This window comes from Macrotis lagotis, chromosome 3 (genome assembly GCF_037893015.1).
Source record: "Macrotis lagotis isolate mMagLag1 chromosome 3, bilby.v1.9.chrom.fasta, whole genome shotgun sequence".
NCBI classification, from domain to species: domain Eukaryota; kingdom Metazoa; phylum Chordata; class Mammalia; order Peramelemorphia; family Peramelidae; genus Macrotis; species Macrotis lagotis.
The window spans coordinates 66,930,814-66,953,375 of record NC_133660.1 but is presented as its reverse complement, the minus strand read 5'-3'; the positions used below and the strand labels follow the sequence as shown (position 1 = coordinate 66,953,375).

The window sequence follows — 22,562 nt, the reverse complement described above, 5'->3', positions numbered from 1 at the left end:
CTGGCTCACAGGGATTTGGTTTTGAAATCTCTAGTAGTTCCAAGTGGGCTGGTCAATAGGTAGTGCTGGTGGCTTTCTCTGCAGTGTCTGTGATCTTGATTTGAAGCCCTCTTTGTAGACCTTGAGTGGGTGGGGTGGGAGGAGCAGCAGGGTCTGAATTATCTTTGAACTATATGGACTGGGCCTTGGAGTGAGGTCGTTAATCTTCCTATTCTGCTTAGGGAGCTCTCCTGCCCACACCTGAGTCTGGGATGGTGGTAGGGGAGCTGTTTTACTGTGGTTTATTCTGTGAAGAGGGCTCTGATGAAAGTATGGAGCTCTTGGCCCCGAGGCAAGTGGATCAATATCTAGCAATACGCTATATCTCTCTGTACTGGAACTCACCCTCAGCTGCACTGGGGCTCCCAGTCTGCTCCTCCCACAGCCAAAGACTCTGTGGCCACGGTCAGTCCTCTGGCTTCACCTTGCCCTAACTGGCTCTCCTGAGACAGACCTTGAGTTAGATGTTCTTCTCCTAGCTTCTCTTTCTGGGTTTTGTCAATCAAATTTCTGTTAAGATGTTTCATATTTTTTTATGTTTTTTTGCAAGGGAAATGGGGTGAAGTGGCTTGCCCAAGGCCACACAGCTAGGTTATTATTAAGTGTCTGAGACCAGATTTGAACCCAGGTACTCCTGACTTCAATAGTGTTCCATGATAAACATATACCACAGTTTGCTAAGCCATTCCCCAACTGAAGGACATTTATGTGATATCCTTCTTTGCCACCGCAAACAGGGCTGCTGTGAATATTTTTGTACAAGTGATGTTTTTACCCATTTTCATCATCTCTTCAGGGTATAGACCCAGTAGTGTTAATGTTGGGTCAAAGGGTATGCTCATGAAAACTATAATTTTAATGACTGGAATTAACATGTATTTGCTTTGAAGGGGTGGTAAGGGAAATATCACAAATATCACCCCTGCTGGGATACATCTGTGGATTCATGCACAACATAATGATATAAATATTATTTTGTAAAATTTAATAACTCATGTTGTTAAATGACTTTGAGTGGAATATTCCCCTCTTAAGAGTTAACATTCCTAGTGAAGTCCTCTCAGGGTTAAAAGTCATTAAAACAAAGACAGACTATTACTCTTAGACTATTCTTAGAAGAGAGGGAGAGGCCTTGCATTCTCAGTTAGACAACCTCCCAGTTCTGCTAGGGAGTGAAACAGTGGACTATTTCCAGAATGACCTTGCATTGATTCTGTTAGGGAGGGAAATAGTGGAATACTTGCAGAGAAGAGACCCTGCTGTCTTAGTTAGCCACCTATTTGATAATAGACTGTGAGAGCAGTAACCTAGCTTCTCTGGTTGGATAAGTACTAACCTAAGAAGATAGTAGAGTTCCTTAGAAGACCTTGCATACTCAGACATTAATTCCTTTAGCAGAAGGTCATTAGAAATCTTCTTTGACCCTCGCCATCTAGATGGTGAAATAATATTTTATGAAAACTTTTTATTCTTCTCTTTGCTTCTGGGTAGATTTTTTGCATAAAGATTGTAACTTTGAAAACCTTAACCAATCAAGTTGGAAGAAAGGGGGCTAGGGAGGGGGAAATCATGCTGAGCTATATAATCTTGCTTCACCTTGGAACATCTCCTTGATCTTTACTATCTTTGTGAGACTTGGATTATGCCTTTTTCTCAAGAAAAGCCAAAATAAACATTGCTATTTCTCAGAGGAATCTCTATATTTTTTAAAGTGGATTTTTATCCCACACAACTGCCCAACATCAAATATGTTAAAATCAAAAGACAATATGCCAATGAAGCCATTTAACCCTATTTGGTTTGAGTTTAAATGCTGCAGATAGAGGAAGTGACCTAGTCTCAACTGGGGTGGGATTATCTTAATATAATCCCTTCCACCACTCATTGTAAAGGATTTTCTGTATGACTTCATAAGGGAACATGCCCTTGTGCCCCTCTCTGCTCTCCAATAGCAAATTTCCATGATCATTCTGGGTGCATCATAATTAGATATGAGAGTGAGCCATTGGAACTTTATCCTCTAAATTTTAACTAATTGGCAATTATTTTTGTCTTGGCCTTTTAACATAGGATGTGACTTTTTACCAGAAGTTCCTTTAAGAAAAAGAAATATCACTCTGTTTATGTCAGGATAATACCTAATTGGTGTATCTTTTTAACTGTTTTAAAGGTGAGATCCATTCTTCATCTAGAATTTTTGTACCTTCTAAACATAACCAATGCAAAATAGAAAATTTTCTTGCAAATTACCTTATGGACATGTGCAGTTTTAAAATGCTTTTTCAGTAGAATTGTTTATACTATTTTGAACCTTTGTTTACAACTTATGTGGCATCCATCAATGAATTTGTGTTACATTGGAAATCATGTTCTTATAAAAGGTATTTTGATACTGGCTTAGGATAATAAAGTATAGATCCTTTATAGACCTTCTGGTTTTTTCCTAATTATTGGACCTCTGTTAAATAACTTTTCTGTTACAATATTTCTGAGTTTTTTTTGCTTGCTCAATATTTTTCCCTTTGAAGTTTGTTTCTCTAGCTATACATCTCTGAGACCAACCTCTGCAGGATGCCAACCAGCTTTGTTAACTGATCTGTTCTCTGGATCCTGTCTCAATGAAGTCCAGGCTGTAATGCATTCATCTCCAAATGGACTCTGAAAGCCCCAGAAGAATCTGGGTCCTGAATAATTTTAAGGGGGGAATGATTCAGAGAATAGATGTAGAGAATTGTGAATGTAGAAATTGGGTGGAGATATAAATTGACTACCATCTTCTCTTGAGATGTAATTTGACTACCATGGAAAAGATATAGAGAATTATTATTATAATAGAAGCAAAATTTTTAATTTTAAATGCTGCTAATCTTGTCAAATTGGGTGGAGATCCCCATTCTTGATGTAAGTTGACTACCATTTATTCATTGTTTAATGTAAAATCCATATACTGATTTCCTTAAGGTTCACCTTCTACCCAATTCTGGGTCCAGTAAGGGAAAGGGAGTTCACCTTTTGCCCTCTAGATAAGAGACAAGACATAAAAACCTGGACTGGTCTCCTGCTCAGGGTTGGCCAGTCTTCTCTGACTTGCTGGTCCAGCCAAGTCCAGCTTGACTGCACTTTTATCTCTATCTTTCTTTACCTACTATTTTTCTTATGTGTTTTAACTTCTTTTAATAAATTTTCATTTTCTTTCCAGCCTTGCTTTCCCGAGTCTGAATAATGATTCCTCACAGGCATATCCAAACTCAAATAGCCAATGTCTATATTAAAAATGTTTTTTAGGATATTGTTTTATTAGCACAGTTCATGGAAGAGTATGAGTCCAGGTGTGTGTTTGTGTGTGTATGTGTGTGTGTGTGTGTGTATTTAACGACTAAAAATTGTCCACAATTCCAAATGGTTTTCATCAATAAATTCAAATATCCAAAATTCATGATTTTGTAATTACTTTCTTTGCTAGTAATCTTCTAACAATTATTTTAATAGTTAAGTAATTTGATACCCATAGAGTAATAAAAAAAGGGAACATATAAATGTTTAGTAAAATAGTAGCAGTACCATGTTTCTTTGGTTTCTTTCAGTCCCTTTTTCTTTTGGATATTTATGAAATATTTTGTTACTATTTTTATATAGTAACTGTTTTTCTGATTTTTTTCCCCTTCCTATTTCATTTTGTAGGTCTTTGACTCACAATATAACTATTTCTTTAAAAAGTATATGACATCTATCACTTTTACCTCTTGTTGTTCAGTCAGGACATCATTTGGGGATTTCTTGGCAAAGATATTGGAGTATTTTGACATTCCATTCTATAGTGCATTTTATAGATGAGGAAACTGAGGGAAAGTAGGTTAAGTGATTGATTCACGATCACACAACTATTGTCTGAAGCCAGATTTAAATCCAGGTCTTCCTGGCTCCAGGTCCAATAGTTCTATTTATTATGTCACCTAGTTGGCCCCTCATTTTATCATTTAAGTGAAACTGTTTTTTCCAAAGTTGCTGATGAATCTTCAACATACCATATCTTATTGTCTCTTCTCAATTGTTCTTGAATTTTCTGCTAGTTTTAGTACTGCTCATCACATTAATCTCAGGTAGTATTTCCCCATTGAGTTTTCATAAAACTATTCTATCTTGGTTCTCCTCTTCTGCATCTGATGCTTTTTAGTCTTATTTTCTGGCTCCTAATTGATATTGTATTACTTAACTGTGGGTTTCAAAAAATTCTATTTGAACCCTCTCTTCTCCCCTTCTCTGTCTCTGTCTTTGTCTCTATCTCTTGTCTTTTTCTCTTTCTCTGTCTCAATCTATTCTTCCTTTCCCTTTCTGTGGCTGTGTCTCTCTTCTTTATCTCCTCTCTTTTCCTCTCCTCTGTCTCTCTTTCCCCCTTTTCCCCCTTTCTCTTTCCCCCTACCTCCCTCTCTCACTGTCTCTCTCTCTCTGTCTCTCTCTCTCTCTCTCTCTCTCTCTCTCTCTCCTCCTCCTCCTCTCTCACTTTCCTTCTTCATTTATTTTTCCTCTTCCTCCCCACCCTCCTCTGCTTTTTTCTCTTCCTTTGTCTGTCTCTCTCTTTTGGTCCTCTCTCACTTTACCAGCTCCCATGGATTTAATTTCCATCTTTATGTTAATGATTTGCAGATCTATTTAACTGACTTGATCTCTTCTCTGAACCTAAATCCCATATATAGCAATCAGAAATTTCAAATGGAGAAGTCTAGGCTAAAATATAAATCCTGTTTTGGGGTGGCTAGATGGGGAAGTGGATAGAGCACCAGCCCTGGAGTCTAGAGTACCTGAGTCCAATCTGGGCTCAGATACTTAATAATTACTTAGCTGTGTGGCCTTGGGCAAGCCACTTAACCATATTTGCCTTGCAAAAACCTAAAAACAAAACAAAACAAACAGACAAACAAAACTATGTAAATCAATAGGAAATATTTACAGAGTAATCTGATTAGCAGGTGGTATTTGAGGTAAGAGGTAGGATCTAAGTAGGTTCTAAGAGGTAGAAGAGAAGACAAGAGAGAACTTAAATCCCAGAAAAGCCTGATTTAAATTCTGTTTCTGATAGATTAATTGTGTGATTGAGCCACTTGATCTCTCAGTGGTCCAGGAAACTTTCTGACTTTGAAATTATAGACATGTTTCTGACTCTCAATGGCATACGAAGTTTCCACATAAGGAATTCTCTACTATGAATCAATTCATAACAGTTTACTGAAGACCATTAAATCTATAAATTTATAAGATAAAATGGAAGATAAGTAATTATCAGATCATTATCAGTTAATATTTATTAAGAACAAGAAAAAAGATGATTTTTATATTTAGATGTCTTTTTAAGTTCTTTGGAATCTTATGAAATATTAATATATTTATATTTCTTGAGCATTCAATGCCACTCACTCAAAATGATTTCTAAGTAAATGTATTTAGACAATACATTTAATGTACAAAACAAATATCAGATATAACATTTCAGATTGTGGGTCTCAAAAATCAGTTTCACTTATAGTAGAGCTGTATGTAAGTGAATTATTTCTGAGCCTCAGTTTCCTTCTCAGTAAAATGGAAATAATAAAACACTGTTTAACTTTATAGGGTTGCTTTGTGGAGGGAAAATACTTTGTAACTGATGCACTATACAGATAAAAACTACTATTATATTGTCAAAAAGACACACTTTGAAGCAAATTATTTTTACTTGAAACTATCAGATCTAGCTGCCATTTTTATCTTTAATAATAATTATTTTCAGTTAATAATGGCAAGGATTTATATAATGCTTGAAGATATACAAAGCAACTGACATACATAATCTTTTTTTTTGAACCTCACAACAACTAGGTGAGCTAGGTATTACAGATTTTATTATCTTTATTTTACAAGGAGGAAACTGAAGTTTGGAGAGATTAAGAACCTTGTCTATATGCATATAGCAGGTAAGTGTCAGAAGTGGGATTCAATAAAAGATTTTTCCTTACTCTCAAAACAATACTTATTTCTCTATAGCTCATTGTCTTTTAATATCTTTATTCTTATAAATGCTGTAATTATTTTGAGGGAAGAAAAACTTAATTGATTATCCACTGATCTTATGCATATTAAAATTTGTATTTTATTTTAGGTTTTTTTTTTGGTAAGGCAATGGGTTTAAGTAACTTCCCCAAGTTGACACAGCTAGGTAATTATTAAGTGTCTGAGGCCAGATTTGAACTCAGGTACACCTGACTCCAGGACTGGTGCCTCTATCTACTGTGCCACCTAGCTGCCTCCTAAAATTTGTATTTTTAATAATTTCAAAAATGTTATATTGGATGTTATCTGAGAGTTCAATCATAGTATACTCATTAACAGTACAAATACTGCCTAATAAAATAAATAACTAATAAAATTAAATTAATTAACTGTAAAACAGAATAGATTTATCTTGAAGTTTTAATGTTTATTTTGTATATTAAGTTCCTTTTACTATAAGTTGGATCATTTCAACTGTGAATTTAGTAAGCACACAGATATCCTATTAGGCAGCAAACAATTTTCAATAGCAATGTAAGAGAGTGCCTCATCTTGGGATTGGGGATCATATGTTAAAGTTTTAAGCTGAATATGAATTCCAGAGGGGCATGTTATAAAAACTGTGAAATGTCTAAAAGTAATTAAAATTCATATATATATATATATATACATACATATACATATATATGTATATCCAAGTGAATTATGCAGCATAGATACTAATACTTAAGAAATATGTTTGTATAGTCTATATATATTAAGCACACTGATTAAAACTGTCTGATTAAGTCTCTAGTAAATGTCCTGGAGACCTTAAGTTGAATATCTCAAGAATTATTATCTCCTTGAAATTATTTGTTAATTTTCTCAAATGCTTCTAATATATTATTTACTTTTCATTAGTCTCTGAGAGCCCCAGAGTGAAGTTATTTGAACAATTTAAAAAAAATACAGCTAGGATCTTACTCATAAAATGATAAATCTTTTCTCCTTCCATTAATCTGTCCAACCTCTCCTAACTGTAAAGCATAGTTAATGGCTATGAACAGATATAGTCAAAGTCCAGAAACATGGCAATCACATGGGGTCTAATTTGAAAGCTCTAGTTCAGACAAAAATTCCCTTTGGCTTTACCACTTGGACCTCTAGCTCTGAGAAGCATGTACAGCCAAAGCCTATTTCAGTCAAAAGAAGCAAGGCAGCCTGCCATAGTGTAAGCAATTCAAGTTACCCAAGGCTTGAGCATTTTGGGAAACAGAAACATATGTCCATTTGGTGTTAGGCCCGGAGAGTCGGGCAGAAGAAACAGTTGTGGTGGGATACACAGTACTCTATATCCACAGAGTTTGGGTTCAGGTCAGCCTCCTGTGAAATTCATTAATAAAATCTATTAGCGTCATAGATGAAATTAGATTTGCGATCTGATTATATTTGGTCCACCACAATTTAAATGAATGTCATTTCTCTACAGTTTGAGTTCAAGGCTATTTTTTTTTTCAACACATTGGCTTTATCTGTATAGCATAAAATGAAATTGAATTTGGCAATTAGGCAAACATAGAGGTTGAAATAATCTGTGTGGTGGGATCTGAGGGGAGTAGAGCTAAGGGACTCAAATGTGAATGTAAAGATTCTTCCTTAACACTTTCATAGTTCCTCCTCAGCAATTTTGAAATCTTTACAAATGTAAAAAACCTCTACCATGCTGACTTAGATGTAAAGGTTGTGATGTAGATGATAAGGAAGATATGAGGAAAATCTTTTGGAAACTATAAGGAACTATATAAAAGAACTTGCCTGTTTAACTGGCATGTTTGAATTTTTAAAGTATTTTGTGATGAAATAATTTAAAATTTATTTGCTTTTAATGGATCATAATCATTTCAAAAGAAGCTGTTCTTATGCTTTATTTAAAAATCTACTGTGTAAGCCTTTTAGTTTCATAAATCAATCCTGATGGTTATTACAGTATTAAAATTGTTGCAAGATTATTATGTTTACTTATATGTTTAATTGACAATTTTTCTTTTTCTATCAGGCTTTCATGGAAGTTCTCATTATTTTAGAATTAAATGTATTTTTTAAGCAAAAAAAAAACTTTGAACAAGTTTTCCCATCTTCAAAAGCTTGCATGTCTAGAAAAACTAAAATCTCTCATTGTTGAACCTAAAATTAATGTAGGAGAAAAAAAAAACTATGTGTTTAGAATGAGTGCTGACAGGGACTTAAGAATGAAAACTAAAAAAAAAAGAATGAAAACCTTTTGAAGTTTGGATAGTTTGCTCATTGTGTGGTCTATGGAATTGTACTTCATCATCTTTGCTTCATTTCACCTGTAGGTAAAGAAGCAATCATTTTTATCCTCATTATCTTGTAAGTGATTTCTTTCTTTCCTTTTTCTTATGTCAATAATGAACTCATTCTTCCCTTGGAAGAATAAGTCTATGTGCTTGGAAAAAAATGATGCTGCTGGGGCCATAGAACAGTCTCTCCTGTCCTTCAGTTACCAGTTCTTTGGAAATGGGAGACTAAAGGGCATTGCCTTGTAGACTCAGCCCTGCTGAAGAGACAAGTTCTAGATTTTCAGACTCTCTAAGAAAAACACCTACTCTCTACTGCCTAAGAAAATGAAACTTAGACATTTCCAGCAGGATATGAAAAAAGACAATAATTGTTGTGGAAGTAGATACAATAATATCTTCATTTTATCAGCTGCCAAAGGCTACAGAGCACCTGTGTTCTAGGATATTCATTTATTGAGGTATCACCTTAATTACAACATGTGCCAGAGGGACAATGTGTTTTAGAGGGTGGTAGCTAAACTCTTGCCTTAGGGACCTGACTCAGATTTAAATCCAGTTGTGTATGGGGGAACTGTGCAAACCTGCATCACTTAAAGAGTCAATCTCCCTGATGTGCCTCTATTCTTTAGAGAAAGGGAAATTAGACCAACTCTACATTATTCTGGAATGGGATTATTATCCAGTGTGGGAATTATGGAGCCCTCTTGTTCTCTTCACCTCCCTATCTTTTGGCTTTCAAACTGTGTGTACGAGGAGAAAGAAGAGGAATAAAACCAAGGAAATGAATTCTGCATATTAATTGCTAGTAAAAGGTTTGGGAGGGGTCGATGTGGAAACTTGAGATTTTTATAATATTTGTCCCTTTCTCCTTTGTATTGACAAAAAAACCTGACCTATTTCTCATGAGGAAACAAAATCAGTTATTTGATTATAATTCAGCACCCAACAATTATCTTACAATACAATGCTATTCTGTCTCTACAAAATGAATTAAGACCAAGATCATTTTCTAAATTGGACTTCCTGGTTTAAAAAACAAATTGTCACTTATAAGTTATCTTAATTTTTAAGCCCTCTGGTTGAATAATAATGCAAGATGAACAACAAAATATCATGTTGCAGTAGACAGAGTGCTGGGTTTGTAATTGAAGGACATTGGTTTAAATCATGTCAGTGTCACTTCTTGCCTCTGTGACTTTAGGCAAATCATTTCACACCTTTGAGTCTCTGTTTCCTCTTCTGTAAAATGAGACTATTCTTTGGTGACGTCAGAGGTCCTATGCATTTCTCCCTTACTGCTTTTTATTTATTTATTTATTTACTTATCTATCTATCTATCTATCTTTCTATCTATTTATTTATTTTGTTTGGTTTAGTAGAGCTCCAATGGAAAGTATCAGCTAAAATTATACATGGTTGACAAGAGGCAATTCACATTTTGGACCATACAAAAATCTCATTCTTTTCCTGCCTGCCTCTTAGCTTTCATCTACCCAACTTCCCTCTTCTTTCCTTCCTTTTTCCTTCTTTTCCTCATTCCTCTGTTCTCTCCTTTCTTCCATTCTTTGCTCCATCCCTTTGTGTTTTTCTTTCTCCCTTCATCCCTTCTTTCCTCCATTCTTTCTTCCCTCTGTTCCTCCCTTCTACTTATCCCCTTTTCTCACTTTCTTCCTTCTTTTCTCCCTTACATGTTCCTTTCAACCCTTCTTTTCATTCTCCCCCTTCCCTCTCTTCCTTCTGCCTTTTGAAAGTCTTACTTATTTCTTTTGTTTTCATATCAGTCATTTCTGTGAAATAAAACTGCTAAATTAATTTTACCTTTTATTTTGGCAAGGCAGTGGGGTTAAGTGGCTTGCCTAAGGCCACACAGTTAAGTAATTATCAAGTGTCTGCAGCTGGATTTGAACTTAGGTACTCCTGACTCCAGGGCCCAGTGCTCCTTCAGTTGTGCCACCTAGCCACCCCAAATTTTGCCTTTTAATAAAGAAAAAAGTTCCACAAAACCAATTGAATCATCAGCAAGCATAAGTGAAAGTGGTACAAACAACATTCCAAACCCGTTCTTCCGTACTTCTCCACCAAAAAAGAGGGAAGTGTATTTATTTATCCTCCAGAAAAGAGACCAAAATTGGCCATTATATCTGCACAGGAGAGATCTTCATTTTATTTTTATTTGCATTGCATAGTTTTATATGCACATATATGTACATATATACATATATTTGTTAAAATATATTTCAAGATTTTGCTTATTTACATGTAGTTCATTTATTTATTTATTTGTTTGATTTTTTTTTTTTTAAGGTTTTTGCAAGGCAAATGGGATTAAGTGGCTTGCCCAAGGCCACACAGCTAGGTAATTATTAACTGTCTAAGACCGATTTGAACCCAGGCACTCCTGACTCCAGGGCTGGTGTTTTATCCACTGTGCCACCTAACTGCCCCTAGTATATTTATTTTTTAATAGAACTTCATCTTTGTTCATCTTTGAATATATTTTTCATTACCTGGACATTGTTGTATTTTTTGTAGGGATCAATAAGACCCTGCTCAAAAGAAGAATCATAAGTTAGATTCCTTTAGGTTCTTTCTTTTGTAAAATGAAATTCTTTTTTATGCTGAATGGAAAAACATTAATGTTATTGTGTATCTTAAAAAAGGAAGATATACAGAAATGTAATTTAAAGATATTTTAAAAATCTATGCTTAATGGGATTCCATCCGGCACAGAGTTCTGCTCATTTGTACATTTAATTAATGCCTTTTAATGATAAAAGAAAATATTGCTTTAACTATTAAATGGATAGAATTGTCATTTAAAAACAGATCAGGCACATTCCCAGGAGGACATAGCACCCTATAGAGTGTTCAGAGGTAGTAGGTCATCCTGTTCCTTGATGTCAGAGGATAAAAAACTCAGAGCATAAAAAGTATAGCATCATCCACAATTCACTTGGCAAATGCCTAATTGCTCTCTGCAGTTGTAGGATGGTGGGTAAATTGTAAAGCACAGAATAAATAAGGCAATGAAAAGTTCAACTTTTCCTTGCCACCTCTAGCACAAATCACTGATAGGATCAATTTAATTTGTGAGCTCTTTCTGGCTAAATTCTACCTAAAATTGGAACTGTCTATTGGAATAAGTATGGGGGAGATTATCCTTTACGTGGAATCTTTGACCTTGAGTGATTAAGTGCTTGAATGATGGAAATAAATAACATAGCTTTTTGGAGTCTCAGTATCTTTATCTACAAGATGAGTGTGTTGGAAGTACAAGTACAGAAGATGAAAGCAAGAGCATGTAATAGAGTATGAACACAAAAGTGGGTCTTGATCTTGTAAGAATAGTGCTAAGATCAGAATGAGCTAAGGTAGCAGAATGACTAAAAGTCATAAGAACATTTTAAAACTATATAGTGGGGAAAAGAAGAGGTTCAAATAAGGGATCAGATTGCTCCTTCAGGTATGTGGGATGAGGTTAATGGATGACAGAAAGAAGGCAAACCTGTTCAACCCTAATTTTGCTTCTATTTTCTCCTGCCTGTTATATCCTGGAAAGGATATAACAAACATGATTAATGGGGTTAGTAGCCAATAGAAGTAGAGAGATAAGAGACCCTAGCTGCTCAAGATAAGTTCAAGTTAACAAGAAACTAGAATAAACAGTGGATGGGATTGCTGAGCAAAGGTTGAAGTTCTACGATAACTGACATCTAGATAAATATGTTGTTATATGATTTTATTAACTGTTAATTATCAGAAAAAACTCATTGCAACCACAATCCTGTTTCCATTTAAAAAGTTATTAATAAATTGCTTGACTGTAATTAAAAAATACTCTCATAATTGACTACAGAGAATGGCAAAGACTTCCAAGGATTGGATAAGGGCAAACAATCAATCAATAAACATTTATTAAACACATAACATATCATTTAGCTTCTGAAACTACAGTTAAAATAATTGAAATGTTAATGCTAATGTCCTTATTTTTTTAAAATGGAAGAATGTAGAAGCTTAATCCTATAATCTAGTAAATTTGTTTTCGAGTCTTGATGGGATTCAAGTCCCACAAAAGATGATTAATGAACTTCTAAAAATGTATAGTTTTGATCCGCAGAGACCAGAATGGTTCTCTCCATCAAGAATTGATCTTGAGACTTCCAGCCAAGGTAGTGGAGAGAAGACAGATGCAAATCTAAAATCTCCTGATCTTTCCCCATATATGATATGAAACAAAATCTTAACAGAAATCCAATCAACAAAACCCAGAAAGAAAAGCTGGGAGAAAGAACATTTACCTCCGGATTTGTCTTATGCAATTGTGGGTGAGTCTGGGTGCAGTGGGTGGACTCTGCCAGGAGCATGGGACCGGGGAAGAGCCTTGGAGGCTGGACTGGCTGCAGATTAGCCTGATTAGCAGTGGAGCTGGAGCGCAGGGGCTGAAGAACTAGACCAGTTTGATCAGCACTGGGGCTAGATCTTGGTTGATCTCGGTGGCTTGGATCAACTAGGGAGCAGAGGCATTGGTACTGGCGCTGACTCTTGGGAGTTTGCCAGCAGGGCTAGAAGGAGACTTCTGGTGTGGGAGAGCTGCAGACACCATCCCTGGGCCCCTCTGGTCAGGAGAAACTCAGAATCTAGGCCTCCATTTCAGATGAAGCCTCTTCTCAGAGCAAAAACAACTAGACCACCTCTGCCCCAGACAGCAGGCCTGTGAGCAGCAGAACCACTTGAACTGACAATAGGGAGAGTGACCACCTCATCCCAGGGCATAGCCCACTATTGATCAAAGAAAAAAAGTATTTAACAGCTTCAATTACTCCCTCCAGGACAAGGGAGAGGCCTCAATCAAAGTTACACACACTCCAGAGAAAGCAACCACCACCCCCCTACTGGCCAGTTGTAGATATTACACTCAGTGAGCAAATCCTCTAGCACCACCTACTGGCCAGCTGGAGATATTACATCCAGTGAGTAAAGCCTCTAGGGATCCCAACACCAAACCTCTGTGAACCAACCCCTTCCCAACTTAAGGTCTTAGTAAAATGAAGAAAGATCATTGGAAAGGAGGGTCCACAGAAAATTTCTTGGAAGGAAATTCAGAGACCTAGACCTCTGAGGGGAATATGATCTGGTCTCCAGCACAGAAAGACTTCATTGAAGAAATAATGAAGGAGTTTAAAAATGAATTGGAAAATTTGGAAAAAAGAAACCCAAGAGAAGATTAACACATTGCAAGAAGAAAACAAATCATTGTAAAATACAACTGGACAAATACAAATGGAGAATAATTCTCTCAGACCCTCAATTGGGCAAATGGAAAGCACTTTCAAAAACAGAACTGACCAACTTAAAAAGGAGTTGCAAAAAATAAATGAAGAAAACTCTTCTCTAAAAAAATAATGGAGTGGAAACTAATGGTTTCAGGAGATAGCAAGAGCCTGTTAAACAAAACCAAAAAATAGAAAAAAAAAAAATAGAAAAAAATGTAAAATGCCTCATCAGCAAAACCACTGATATAAAGAACCAATTGAGAAGGGACAACCTGAGAATTAAAGGTCTTTCTGAGAACACTGAAGAGAAAAAAAGCCTATACTAATATTACAGGATTTAGTGATGGAAAACTGCCCTGATATTATGGAACCAGAGGGCAAAATAGTTATTGAAAGAATACATTGCTCCCCTCTGGAAAGAGATCTTAAAATGAAAAACCAAGGAATGTTGTGGCCAAATTCTGGAACTATCAAATAAAAGAGAAAATTCTGCAAGCAGCCAGAGAGAAACAATATAGACACCAAGGAGCCACAGTAAGGATTATGCAGGACCTGACTGCATCAACATTAAGGGATCAAACTGCCTGGAGCAAGATATTTCCTAGAGCAAGGGAGCTTGGAATGCAGCCAAGAATCCACTATCTGGAAAAGCTAATGCTTCTCTTTCAGGGGAAAAGATGGTTGTTTAATAAAATGGAAGACTTCCTACAATTCCTGATGAAAATCCAGAGCTAAATAGAAAATTTGGACATCAAACAGGAGGTTCAAGATATACACAAAAAGGTTAAAAAGCGGGGGTAAAGAAAAAAAAACTGTCATCCAATAAGATGAATATCAGAGAGAATATACTTAGCCAGAAATGATGGACACTTATGATTTATTCGAGACTGCTACTAAGTGGGAGGAAACTGGCTAAATCCCTACCTGAATGAGAGACTCTAATAACTCTCTACAATTGTAACTCTATTAGAGAGAATATACTTAGCTAGAAGTGATGGATATTGATAATTTTCAATGACTCAGATAGAGTGATTTAAAAACACTTCCTCCTTAAAAAGGGGGACAGGAAGCAGATGGGAAGAGGGAGGGGATTGAATGGGGGTAAATCTCATTACATTAAGAGGTACAAAACATATGGTAATAGAGAGGAAGAAGGGTGGAGATGAGAAACACCTGAATCTTCCTCTAATCAGACTTAGCTTAAAGTTAACTCGCAAACACTCTCAGTTAACTTAAAAAAATCTTACCTTTCAAGGATTGAAAGGGGAAAAGGGGAGGATAGAAACAAGGAGGTGGAGAAAAAAAGGGAAAAAACAGAAGGCAGGGAAGGAAAAAAGGGAAAGGGGAAAGAAAGGGGAGGGGTGCATATAGGAGGGCAAAAACACTGAAGGGGGTAGTATTCAGAAACAAAATACTGGGGAATATGGATAAAGAGAAAAAAGGGGAAAATACAAACAGAGAGAAGATAACATGGAGGGCAATAAAGAGTTAGTAATTATAACTTTGAATGTGAATGAAGGGAACTCTTCCTTAAAATGTATGTGAGTAACAGAGTTCATTAAAAACCAGAATCTTACAATATGCTGCTTACAAGAAACTCATTTGAAGCAGAGAGATACATATAGAGTGAAGGGAAAAAGTTTGAGCAAAATATGTTTTTCTACAGCTGAAGTGAAAAAAGCAGGTGTAGCAATCCTTATCTCAGGCAAAGCAGCTGCAAAAATAGATAGCATTAAAAGAGATAAGGAAGGAAACTATACCCTCCTAAAAAGGGCCATAGACAATAAAATGATTTCAATACTGAATATAAATGCACCCAATGGGACAGCATCCAAATTCTTAGAGGAGAAGCTGAAAGAACTATAGGAATACATAGATAGTAAAGCACTACTAGTGGGGAAACCTCAACCTCCCACTCTCGAATTTAGATAATTCAAATCATAAAATAAACAAGATAGAAGTTAAGGAGGGAAATAGATTGTTTGAAAACCTAGATATGACAGACTTAGGGAGGAAACTGAATGGGGATAGAAAGGAATATACATTTTCTCTGCAGGACATGGCACTTATACAAAAATTGACCATGTACTAGGGCATAAAAACCTAATAATTGCAGAAAGGCAGAAATAGTGAATACATCTTTCTCAGATCACAATGCAATAAAAATCATATGCAATATTGGACCAGCGAGACATAGACCGAGAACTAATTGGAAACTGAATAAGCTCATTTTAAAAAATGAGTGGATCATACAACAAATTGTAGAATAATTATTTTTTCCTAGATAATGACAACAATGAAACAACCTACCAAAACCTATGGGATTTACTCAAAACGGCTGTCAGGGGATATATTACATCTTTAAATGCTTACACGAATAAATTAGAGAAAGAGGAAATCAATGAACTAAATATGAAGCAAAAAATTTAAAAAAAGCACAAATTAAATACCCCCTATTAAATATCAAATTAGATATTCTAAAAATTAAAGGAGAAATTAATAAAATCTAAAGCAAGAAAACTATGGAACTAATAAATAAAACCAAAAGTTGGTTTTATGATAAAAACAATAAAATTGATATACCTTTCCTAAAAAAAGAAAGAAGAAAACCAAATTGATAGTATCATAAATGAAAAAGGTGACCTCACTACCAATGAGGAGGAAATGAAAGTAATAATTCGGAATTATTTTGCCCAACTCTATGCCAATAAATTTAACAATCTAAATGAAATGGATGAATCTTTACAAAAATATAAATTGCCCAGTTTAAATGAGTAAGAGATTAAATATGTAACCCACTCAATCTGAGAAAAAGAAATTCAACAAGCCATCATTGAACTACATAAGAAAAAATCTGCAGGGCTCGTTTGATTCACAAGTGAATTCTATCAAACATTTAAGGAACAATTGTTTCTAATTCTTTATAAACTCTTTGGAAAAATAGGGGAAGATGGAATTTTGCATAAGTCTTTCTATGACACCAATATAGTGCTGACACCTATACCAGGAAGAGTTAAAATAGAGAAAGAAAATTATAGACCTATCTCCCTGATGGATATAGATGTAAAAATCTTAAATAAAATCTTAGCAAAATGATTACAACAAGTTATCACTGGGATAATACATTATGATCAAGTAGGATTTATCCCAGAAATTGAGGGTTGTTTCAACATTAGGAAAACTGTTAGTATACTCAATTATATCAACAACAAACCTATCAGAAATTATATGATCATATCAAAAGATGCTGAAAAAGCTTTTGCCAAAATACAGCATCCATTCCTACTAAAAAACACCAAAGAGTATAGGAGTAATTGGACTATTCCTTAGAATAAATAGCAGTATCTATCTGACATCATCAACAAGCATTATATTCGACTTCCAGTCAAGATGGCAGAGAGAAGACAGGCACAGTTCTAAAGTCTCCTGATCTCTTCTCCATCTATCACATGAAACAAACCTCTTAAAAGAAAGCCGAACCAGGAAAACCAGAAAGAAAAGCCAGGAGAGGAAGATCTACCTCAGGATTTGTCTCCCACAGCAGCCTTGGCTGAGTACCCGTGGGTGAGTCTGGGCTCTGAGGCAGAAACAGCCTGGGATCAGCCAGACTAACAGCTGAATTGGAACTGGGAGTCTGAGGGCCGGAGAGGTGGACCTGCTGGATCAGCGGTGGGGCTGGATGAAAGGGGCTTGGGTCCTTGGAGAAGCAGAGGCACTGGTGTTGGTGCTGTCCCCCTGGAGCTTGGGGAAAGGGCTGTGGGGAGAGGTCTGGAGAGCTGCGGATACCAACCCTGGGCTCCTTCCATCTGAGAAAGTCTGAGCCCACGCCTCCATTGCACTGACACCTCCTCCAAAACAAACAATTGCAAACTACTTCTGCCTCAGGCCCAGGTGTGTGAGCAAAAGAACCAGCCCAGCTGAGGAATGACCTCAGGCCAGGGTAAAGCCCACCATTGATTGAAGGCAAAAAAATTCAACAGCTCCAATTCCTTAGCTCAAGCAAAGGGAGAAGGCCTCTAAACCAAGGTCACAGACACTCCAGAGAAATCAACCAGCACCTCCTACTGGCCAGTCTGAGAAACTACACTCAGTAAAGCCTTTGGTGATCCCAAGCCCAGGTGAACACTCCCCCCCCCCCCCCAACTCAAGGTCTTAGCATAATGAAGAAGGGCCAGCAGAAAGATGGATCCATAGAAAAATCCCTGGAAGGGAAAGAACCTAACTCAGAGAGACCTGGAACCTCTGAGGAGAATACAATCTAGTCTCCAGCACAGAAAGACTTCCTTGAAGAAATAAGGAAGGAGCTTAAAAATTTGGGAAAGACAATTAATACCTTGCAAGAAGAAAACAAAACCTTAGAAAGTACAATTGGAAAAACACAAAAGGAGAATAAATCTCTCAGATCCTCAAATGAGCAAATGCAAAAAGAAAATAATTCTCTCAAAACCTCAATTGATCAAATGGAAAGATCTTTCAAAATTAGAATTGACCAATTGGAAAAGGAGTTGTAAAAGGTTAATGAAGAAAACTCCTACCCCTTAAAAAGAACGGAGTCTACAGAACTAATGACTCCATGAGACAGCAAGAGTCAGTTAAACAAAATCAAAAAATAGAAAAAAAATAGAAGCAAATGTAAAATACCTCATCAACAAAAACACTGACCTCGTGAATAGATCGAGGAGGGGCAACCTGAAAATTATAGGACTTCCTGAAAACATTGAAGAGAAAAAAAGCCTGGACTTAATATAACAAGATTTAGCGATGGAAAACTGCCCTGATATCAGGGAATTGGAGGGCAAAGTAGTTATTGAAAGAGTACATCGACCCCACCAGAAAAAGATCCTAAAATGAAAACACCAAGGAATGTTGTGGCCAAACTCCAGAACTATCAGATAAAAGAGAAAATCCTGCATGCAGCCAGAAACAATTTAAATATCAAGGAGCCACAGTAAGGATCATGCAGGACCTGGCTGCATCAACTTTAAGGGATCAATGAGCCTGGAACGAGATATTTCAAAGAGCATAGGAGCTTGGAATGCAGCCAAGAATCTGCTTTCCTGCAAAGCTGAGCCTTCTCTTCCAGGGAAAAAAATGGACATTTAACGAAATGGAAGAATTCCAAAAATTTCTGATGAAAAGACCTGAGCTAAACAGAAAATTTGGACATCAAACAGGAGGTTCAAGAGACACATGTAAAGGTAAAAAAAAGGGGAGGCAGTAAAAGGAAAAAAATGCAATCCAGTAAGTTGAAACTGGCTATATCCCAACATGGGGGGGGGGGACTCTCATAAATCCTGAGAAATGTAACTCTAACAGAGAGAATATACCTAGCCAGAAATGATGGACTTCCATGACCTATACATGAGACTGCTATCTAATGGGATATAACTGGCTTTAACCCCACTTGGGAGAAAGACTCTAATAACTCTCAGGAATTTTGACTCTATTCAAAAGAATATATTGAACTAGAAGGGACAGACACTCAGAATTTTCTATGACCTAGATAGAATGATCTAAAAAAAATACACTACCTCCCTAAAAAGGGGGACAGGAAAGAGATGGGAGGAGGGAGGGGATTGAAATGGAAAAATCTCATTACACTAAGAGGTACAAAAACCTATGGCAATAGAGGGGAAGAAGGGAGCAGAGGAGAAACACCTGAAACTTCTTCTCATCAAACTTGGCTAAAAGTCAACCTACACATACTCAGTTAACTTATAAAACATCTAACCTTTCAAGTATTAAAAGGGGAAAAGTGGAGGGGGGAATGGAGAAAGGGAAGAGGAGTGGGGAAAATAAGGGGAAATAACAAAAGGAAGGGAAGGGAAAAGGAAAAAAGGGAAAGGGGAAAGAAAGGGGAAGGTGTCATATAGGAGGGCAAACACACTGAAGGGGGTGGTATTCAAAAACAAAATACTGGGGAATATGGATAAAAGGGTGGGGGACAGGGGGAAAAATACAAACAGAGGGAAGATAGCACAGAGGACAATAAAGAATTAGGACTCATAACCTTGAATGTGAATGGGATGAATTCTCCCTTAAAACATAAACAAATAGCAGATTGGATTAAAAACCAGAATCCTACAATATGCTGCTTACAAGAAACTCATTTGAAGCAGAGAGATACATATAGAGTAAAGGTAAAATGTTGGAGCAAAATATATTTTGCCTCAGCTGAAGTAAAAAAAGCAGGAGTAGAAATCCTTATCTCAGACAAAGAAGCAGCAAAAATAGAAAGCATTAAAAGAGATAAGGAAGGAAGATGTATCCTCCTAAAAGGTACCATAGACAATAAAGTCATTTCAATATTGAATATATATGCACCCAGTGGGACAGAAACCAAATACTTAGAGGAGAAGCTGAAAGAATTACAGGAAGACATAGACAGCAAAACTCTACTAGTGAGAGACCTCAACCTCACGCTAGCAGATCTAGATAAATCAAATCATAAAAAACAAATAAGAAAGAAATTAGGGAGGTAAATAGATTGTTAGAAAAATTAGATATGGTAGACTTATGGAGGAAACTGAATGGGGATAGAAAGGAATATACCTTTTTCTCGGCAGTACATGGAACTTATACAAAAACTGACTATGTACTAGGACATAAAAACCTAATGATCAACTGCAGAAAGGCAGAAATAGTGAATACATCTTTCTCAGATCACAATGCAATAAAAGTCATATGCAATACTGGGCCAAGGAGATATAGACCTAGAACAAATTGGAAACTGAATAACCTCATTTTAAAAAATGAGTGGACCAAAAAACAAATTATAGAAAGAATTCACTATTTTATCCTAGATAATGATAATATTGAAACAACATACCAAAACCTATGGAATTCATTCAAAGCAACTCTCAGGGGATATATTATAGCACTAAATGCTTATATGAATAAATTGGAGAAAGAGGAAATCAATGAACTAAACATGCAACTAAAAAAATTAGAGAAAGAAGAAATCAAAAATCCCCAATTAAATACCAAATTAGAAATTGTAAAAATTAAAGGAGAAATTAATAAAGTCGAAAGCAAAAAAAAAACTATTAAATTATAAAGAAAACCAAAGGTTGGTATGAAAAAACCAATAAAATTGATAAACCTCTGGTCACTTTGATTAAAAAAGAGAAAGAAGAAAACCATATTGCTATTATCATAAATGAAAAAGGTGAACTCACCACCAATGAGGAGGAAATTAAAGTAATAATTTGAAATTATTTTGCCCAACTCTATGCCAATAAATTTGATAAGCTAAGTGAAATGGATGAATATTTCCAAAAATATAAGTTGCCCAGGTTAAATGAAGAAGAGATTAAATATCTAAACAACCCTATCTCCGAAAAAGTAATTCAACAAGCCATTATTGAACTCCCTAAAATGAATCTCCAGGGCCTGATGGATTCACAAGTGAATTCTACCAGACATTTAAGGAACAATTGATTCCAATCCTATATAAACTCTTTGGAAAAATAGGGAAAGATGGAACTATGCCTAACTCTTTCTATGAAACCAATATGGTACTGTTACCTAAACCAGGAAGAGTTAAAATAGAGAAAGAAAATTATAGACCTATTTTCCTGATGAATATAGATGCAAAAATCCTAAATAAAATCTTAGCAAAATGACTACAAAACGTCATCACTAGGATAATACATTATGATCAAGTAGGATTTATTCCAGAATTGCTGGGATGGTTCAATATCAGGAAAACTGTTAGTATACTCAATTATATCAACAACATACCTATCAGAAATCATATGATCATATCAATAGATACTGAAAAAGCTTTTGACATAATACAGCATCCATTCCTATTAAAAACACTAGAGAGTGTAGGAATAGATTGACTGTTCCTTAACATAATTAGCAGTATCTATCTGAAACCATCAACAAGCATTATATTCAATGGGGAGAGGCTAGAGGCATTTCCAATAAGATCAGGGGTCTAACAAGGGTGCCCATTATCACCACTGCTATTCAATATTGTATTTGAAATGTTAGCATCAGCAATTAGAGAAGAAAAAGAAATTGAAGGAATTAGAATTGGGAAGGAAGAGACAAAACTCTCACTCTTCGCAGATGACATGATGGTCTACCTCGAGAATCCCAAGAAATCTTCTAAAACACTACTGGAAGCAATTAGCAATTTTAGCAAAGTTGCAGGTTATAAAATAAAGCCTCATAAATCCTTAACTTTTTTTTATATATGTCTAGCAAGAAACAGCAGGAAGAGCTAGAAAGAGAAATCCCATTCAAAGTAACCTCAGACAGTGTAAAATATTTGGGAGTCTATTTGCCAAGACAGACTCAGAATCTTTTTGAAAACAATTATAAAACACTTCTCACACAAATTAAATCAGATTTAAATAACTGGGCAAATATCAACTGCTCATGGATAGGGAGAGCTAATATAATAAAAATGACAATTCTACCAAAACTAAACTCTCTGTTTAGTGCCCTACCAATCAAAATTCCAAAAAATTACTTTAATGAGTCAGAAAAAAATGTAAGTAAATTCATATGGACAAATAAAAAGTCAAGAATTGCCAGGAGCTTAATGAAAAAAAAAATGCAAACGAAGGTGGCTTAGCACTACCCGATCTAAAATTATATTATAAAGCATCAGTCATCAAAACTGTTTGGTATTGGCTAAGAAATAGAGTCGTGGACCAGTGGAATAAGACTAGGTATAAAAGCAGGAGAGGATTATAGTAATCTGCTGTTTGATAAACCCAAAGATTCTGGCCATTGGGATAAAAACTCCCTCTTTGATAAAAACTGCTGGGATAATTGGAAGTTAGTATGGAAGAAATTTAGATTAGACCAACACCTCACACCCTTTACCAAGATAAGATCCAAATGGTTACAGGACATAGACATAAAAAACAATACTATAAGCAAATTAGAAGATCAAGGACTA

The 22,562-nt window shown here is 35.8% G+C and overlaps 1 pseudogene; it reads left to right on the top strand.

The window, feature by feature from the left end:
- Positions 1-251: 251 nt before the first annotated feature.
- LOC141519130 (cysteine desulfurase pseudogene) overlaps positions 252-22,562 on the top strand; it is a 39,833-nt pseudogene continuing 17,522 nt past the window's right edge.